Genomic DNA, 6000 nt, shown 5'->3' with positions numbered 1-6000 from the left:
TTATGGATTTATGAGATTATTATAGTGTATTTTCTGTTTTCTAACAGAGTGTCCAAATACCATAATATGGACCTGAAAGCCAGGGAAAATAATTGGCGGTCCAAAGCGTGTGATTTGTTTAAACAGGGAAATTCTTCGGGACTACAGGATACGATTGAAAATAGAGATCTTTCTGTTCAGTATAAGAATGCTATCTTTAAAAAGACTAAGACGTGGTGGAATAAGACCACTTTGGAGAACTATGTGACCAGAAATATTGTACCAAGAGGTTTACGTGTACAGGTATACCCTTCTTTTGATCTGGAAGATTCGGAGTTGATATTAAAATGGAAGAAAGCCGCTATTACCTGCTCAGTGGAATTTATGAAAATTATTATTGAAAAAAATGTTGCTAGTATGGAAATATTGGACAGTGAAATTGAGGAATTACACAAGTCTTTGAAAAACCAATTAACGGCAGATAGGATGGAAAATTTGATTCAAACACTTGAGAAGGAAATTGATAAGAAAGAGGCTGAAATTAGTGAACTTAAACTCAAGAAATTCATTAGAGATACAACGGATTTTGAAACTGACAAGATATTTAGGTGGCAACTTCCCAAAAAGAAGCCTATTAAATTAGGCCTGAAAACAGTAAGATCAGCAGGGGAGCTATCTGCATATGCTGAAAGCAGTACCTCATGTAGTGAGGCGGAGAGTTCCAGTGAGGTATATACACGTACCAGAGCATCTAACAGAGACAATAGAAAATATCCTGACATTTTCTATAATAAAAAGACCAACAAACGCGGCAATGATAGATTGAAGGTAATTAATCTATCGGAGCATGTTCTCACAGAATCTCAGATACAACTACTTGAAAAGGGCCTAACATTCTCACCTTCTTCATATTTAGATAAATTCGAAGTGGTAAAGGATTTACATCTGTTTGCACGCAAAATCATTTTGCAAAAAATACACCATAGATCTGATCTGGATAGTTTTATTACCACGGATGTAGAAAGGGAGGCATTGAGATGTTTGGAAGAACTTATTGAAGAAAACAATCAGGAAATACCTGATAAGTTTCCCACACATCTGTTGGGGAAATCAAATAAATTTCCTAGTCTCAATATGTGTTCGGCCGTTGACATTTTCATTAAAATGGTAGTTAAAGAAGTGGAAAGTCTGCCTCAGATACCTGGTTGGGTGTCCAATATTAGTGCTAAGGAGAATGTGGCTCTGAGGGAATTACAGTCTTGGAATGATGTCGTCATCAAGCAAGCAGATAAAGGTGGTAATACTGTCATTTGGCCATGTAAAATGTATGAAAAACAGGCCTACAAAATCTTAAATGACAGTAATTGCTACAAAAAATTATGTTATAATCCTCTTGCTAAATTTCAGGGTGAACTTGTGACTATACTTGAATCTGCGTTTGATGACGGCATCATCCCTAAAAGACTGGTAGATACTGTTTTAAAGCTGCAGCCCAGAATGGCCACATTCTACCTTTTACCTAAATTACATAAGAATTCATTGGACCCACCAGGTAGGCCAATTGTGGCGGGAAGTGGGAGTCTCTGTGAGATAATATGTACGGTTATAGACTATTACCTGCAGCCTTTAGTGTCCTCATTGCCTTCTTACATCAAAGACACCACAATGATGTTAAAAAGACTGGATACATTACAGTTGGAGAAAGGAGCTGTTTTAGTTACAGCTGATGTAGAGGCTCTATATTCGTCCATTAAGCATGATGATGGCTTGAAAGCTGTGGCCCACTATCTATATGAGAGTAACCTAGAAACATCGTTGATAGAACTTCTTCTGGTACTTTTAAAGTTTGTATTGGAACATAATGTGTTCTTGTTTAGAGACGAAGTCTTTATACAGAAACAAGGTACTGCCATGGGGGCCACCTGTGCCCCAGCCTATGCGAACTTATTCATGGGATACTGGGAACGACAGATATTCCAGGACGATGAGTGGGACAGTCATGCTATACAAGGGTGGAGTCGTTATATAGACGACATCCTATTCGTATGGGAAGATTCTATTGATAAATTGCCCGCAGCCATGAATAAATTAAATCAAAATCAATGTAACATCAAGTTGACCTATAATGCTGGCAGGAGAGTGGAATTTTTAGATCTGGATATTAGGGTATTGGAAGATGGTAATATAATTACCAATGTGTTCAGGAAACCCACAGCAACTAACACACTGCTGCATGCCTCCTCGGCCCACCATAGGTCTACAATCAATGGCATTCCAACGGGGCAATTTCTTAGAATCAAGAGAATATGTACCACTGTAGATGATTGTGAACACCAGGCATCTGATCTAGCCAGAAGGTTCGCTGATAGAGGATATAGTAATCGTCAAATCAAAAAAGGCCGCAAAAAAGCCGCTATTGTCTCTAGAAATGAACTATTGTATGGTAATGGAAGGAAGGTGAAGACTTCCAAAAAAGCAACAAGTGAAGTACGTTTTATTACGAGGTTCAATAAGCAATGGCCGGAACTATGTGGGATTATGCGAAAGCATTGGAATATCTTGCAAACAGACCCAGTTTTGAAAACAATTCTGCCAGATAGGCCATTGATGGTTCCGAGAAGATCAAGGAATCTTAAAGATCTTCTCGTACACAGCCATTATGCAGCAACGGGTTCTACAACAGGTACTTTTGGTGAGAAGGGCTTTTTTCCGTGCAATATGTGTAAGGGATGTATTAATATGTTCAAAAGTAAATCATTCGTTAATCATGACGGATCCAGAGTCTTTGAAATAAGAAAGAGGCTTACATGTACATCAAAGAATGTTGTTTATCACGCTCAGTGTCTTTGTGGCAAAGTTTATATCGGTTTACCTACACGTGAATTACGTGTTAGAACAAGAGAACACGTAAGAGATATTGAAAAATCTGTTACTGTAACCGATCTAAGTGCCTTGAAAACTCTATCTAGGCACTTTAAACTTTGTCACAAGTCTGACCCCAGAGGGCTTAAAATCCAGGCGATTGACCAAATCCAATTGGGAAAAAGAGGTGGCAACGTGGCAAAAATACTTGCGCAAAAAGAAAGCAAGTGGATTTATTTGCTTGGTACCTTAGCCCCTAATGGTCTTAATGAGACGCAGGGCTTTGGATCATTTTTGTAGGCCCCATTAGATAAGATATATATATAGCTTTTCTGATAATACATCTATATTCTATCTATAGTTTTTACAGGAAATTCCGAGAGTCTCTACACACGCATTCCACAAAAATTGGGAGTTGACACGATTAAAAACATTTTGGAGAATACACCCACTGGACAGGACACTGTTAAGTTCATCTGCGATGGACTCTCTTGCATCCTAAAGCATAATGCTTTTGAATTTGATGGCCAGTGGTACCTGCAGACGGAGGGTACCGCTATGGGTACCCCTGTCGCATGTACCCTGGCTAACCTCTTTCTTGCGAGGTTCGAGGAGGAATATATCTATTCCTCAAATAACCCTTTTCTACGACATATCAAGCTTTATGCTAGATATGTCGATGACATGTTCATGGTGTGGGATGGGCACCAGGATACCTTCACGGAATTTGTGAGGTACTTGGGGACATCCAACACCATGAACATGAGGTTTACCTCGCAATTTGGGGGGACCAATTTGGTCTTTTTGGATGTTAAATTACAAATTGGGGATAGGGGTATCTCCACAGAAGTTCACCGAAAACCTTCGGCATCTAACTCCTTGTTACACTATAATAGTGCTCATCCGCCACATATGAAATATTCTTTGCCGTTCAGTCAACTACTCAGGGTAAAGAGAATCAATAGTGATCCGACGGGGTTTGCGCAGCAGTCAGCTGATTTGATTGACAGGTTCAAAAAACGGGGTTATCCTCCTGCGGTTTTGAGTACTGCCTATGACAGAGCAGTTGCCACAGAAATTTCTATTTCCCCCAAGAAAAGATAAGAAAAAGAAAAAAAGTTTGTGTTTAGCTTTAAATTTGGTCCGCTGGACAGCCACATCAGAACAGCCATACGAAAGAATTGGCAGATTCTACGACAAGATAATGATCTTAAAGATATAGTATATAGAGGACCTCTATTTGCCAATCGTCGTAGTAGGAATATCAGAGACAGTATAGTCCGTAATCGTTTTGTAACCAAGAGAAATAACTGGCTCACAGATAGCATTCCTAAGGGGAACTTTAAATGTGGGGGCTGTAACTTTTGCAAATACCATTATACAGGAAACAAAATTAGAGTAGGGCATATACAGCATATAGTGCGAGATTTCATATCCTGTAGAACCACACACGTTGTTTATGTTCTTTTCTGCCCATGTAGATACTTCTATATTGGGAAAACGATCCGCCCTTTATTTGTCCGTATTAGGGAGCATTTTTATTCCGTAGGCACAGGAAAGGGAGCTCCCAGATTAATAGAGCATGTCCGTTCTTACCATGCGGGGGACACTCAGGTGTTGAGGTTTGCTGGTCTGGAGCGGGTCTCAATGCCGGAGGGAGGAGGCGACTTGTGCCGTCTTCTACTACGTAGAGAAGCCAGATGGATCCTGCGCGCAGACGCAGCAGGACCGTCTGGTTTGAATGAAAAAGTCGACATGTCGGTCTTCTTGTAATACATGTCAACCTGTGAATATCGAATCCGGTCATTTTGAGGTTCATAGCGTGTGCTATTTTAAATACTTTGTTGTTTTTAAATGTAACACTGTTCATGTTTTGAGCATTGGGGGAGGAGTTGAGGACTCAGGTGGGTCTATAAAACACTCCCCGGATCCATTCAGCGCTAGGACCCGTTGAAGTGCCATCTAGCACGAAACGGCCATTGTCCGTAGCTGATCCTATCCCTCCCTGCTGTCTGCTTTTGCACATGTCCGAATAAAGTGATGTTAACCACACCAGGGTAAGTGCGCTTCCATTTTCTTCATTTTTTTCATGTGTCTTGCTCTGAGGAGAGGCTTCCGTAGGGCCACTCTGCTATAAAGGCCCGACTAGTGGGGGCTGCAGTGATAGTTGACTTTGTGGAACTTTCTCCCATCTCCCTACTGCATTTCTGGAGCTCAGCCACAGTGTGATCTTGGGGTTCTTCTTTACCTCTCTCACCAATGCTCTTCTCCCATGATTGCTCAGTTTGGCTGGACGGTCAGGTCAAGGAAGACTTCTGGTGGTCCCAAACTTCTTCCATTTAAGGATTATGGAGGCCACTGTGCTCTTAGGAACCTTGAGTACTATAGAAATTCTTTTGTAACCTTGTGTCATGCTCCAGGTCGGGGTTTGATTCTTGCTTTTCCTTCCCCGGCCTGGTTATGATGGGGTTAACCTTTCCTGCCTCTCTTTGGTTCGTGGGTGGCTATTTATTGGTGCCACTTCTGGTAGCATGTGTCAGTGATAGTTCCAGTCTCTGGCTTGAGCAGCTGACCCGTGTACCTGTTCCCTGTCCCTGACTTAGGGTGTGTTTGGTGGTTTCCTACAGTGTATGACTCGGCTTGTATTTTGAACCCTGCCTCCTGCTTTCCGTCTCTGTTACTACATTTCCCGTCTGGCTTTGACTCTCTGGCTCATACCCAGACTACGTCTTTTGTCTCACGTTTTGGATCCCGCGCTCCCATCTGGTTTCAATTTCTGGCTTGTCTCTGACCTCGTGCATTGCTGTGACCTCCGGAACTTTGTCTTCCTGTTTGTTGCTGACCGGCCTGTCTGACTACTCTGCTGCCTCCTGGTGGCGCTTCTTGCTTTGCACTGTGGTGCTACACGATGATTGCTACCTTTTTCACCTTACCTGCGCACGTGTTATGATCCGGTGACCTTGGAGCAGCATGAAAACTTTCACTGGAGTAGGTGGTAACTATACTGACCACAAATCCTGATCTTAACACCGCAACTAGAAGTAGCCGTGGGGTGTACCTAACAAGCCCTAGACACCTCGTCACAGCTGGAGGACTAAATACCCCTAAAGATGGAAATAGGAATACTACCTTGCCTCAGAGCAGAACCCCAAAGGATAG

This window comes from Ranitomeya imitator, chromosome 2 (genome assembly GCF_032444005.1).
Source record: "Ranitomeya imitator isolate aRanImi1 chromosome 2, aRanImi1.pri, whole genome shotgun sequence".
NCBI lineage: Eukaryota > Metazoa > Chordata > Amphibia > Anura > Dendrobatidae > Ranitomeya > Ranitomeya imitator.
This window is presented reverse-complemented; position numbering follows the sequence as displayed.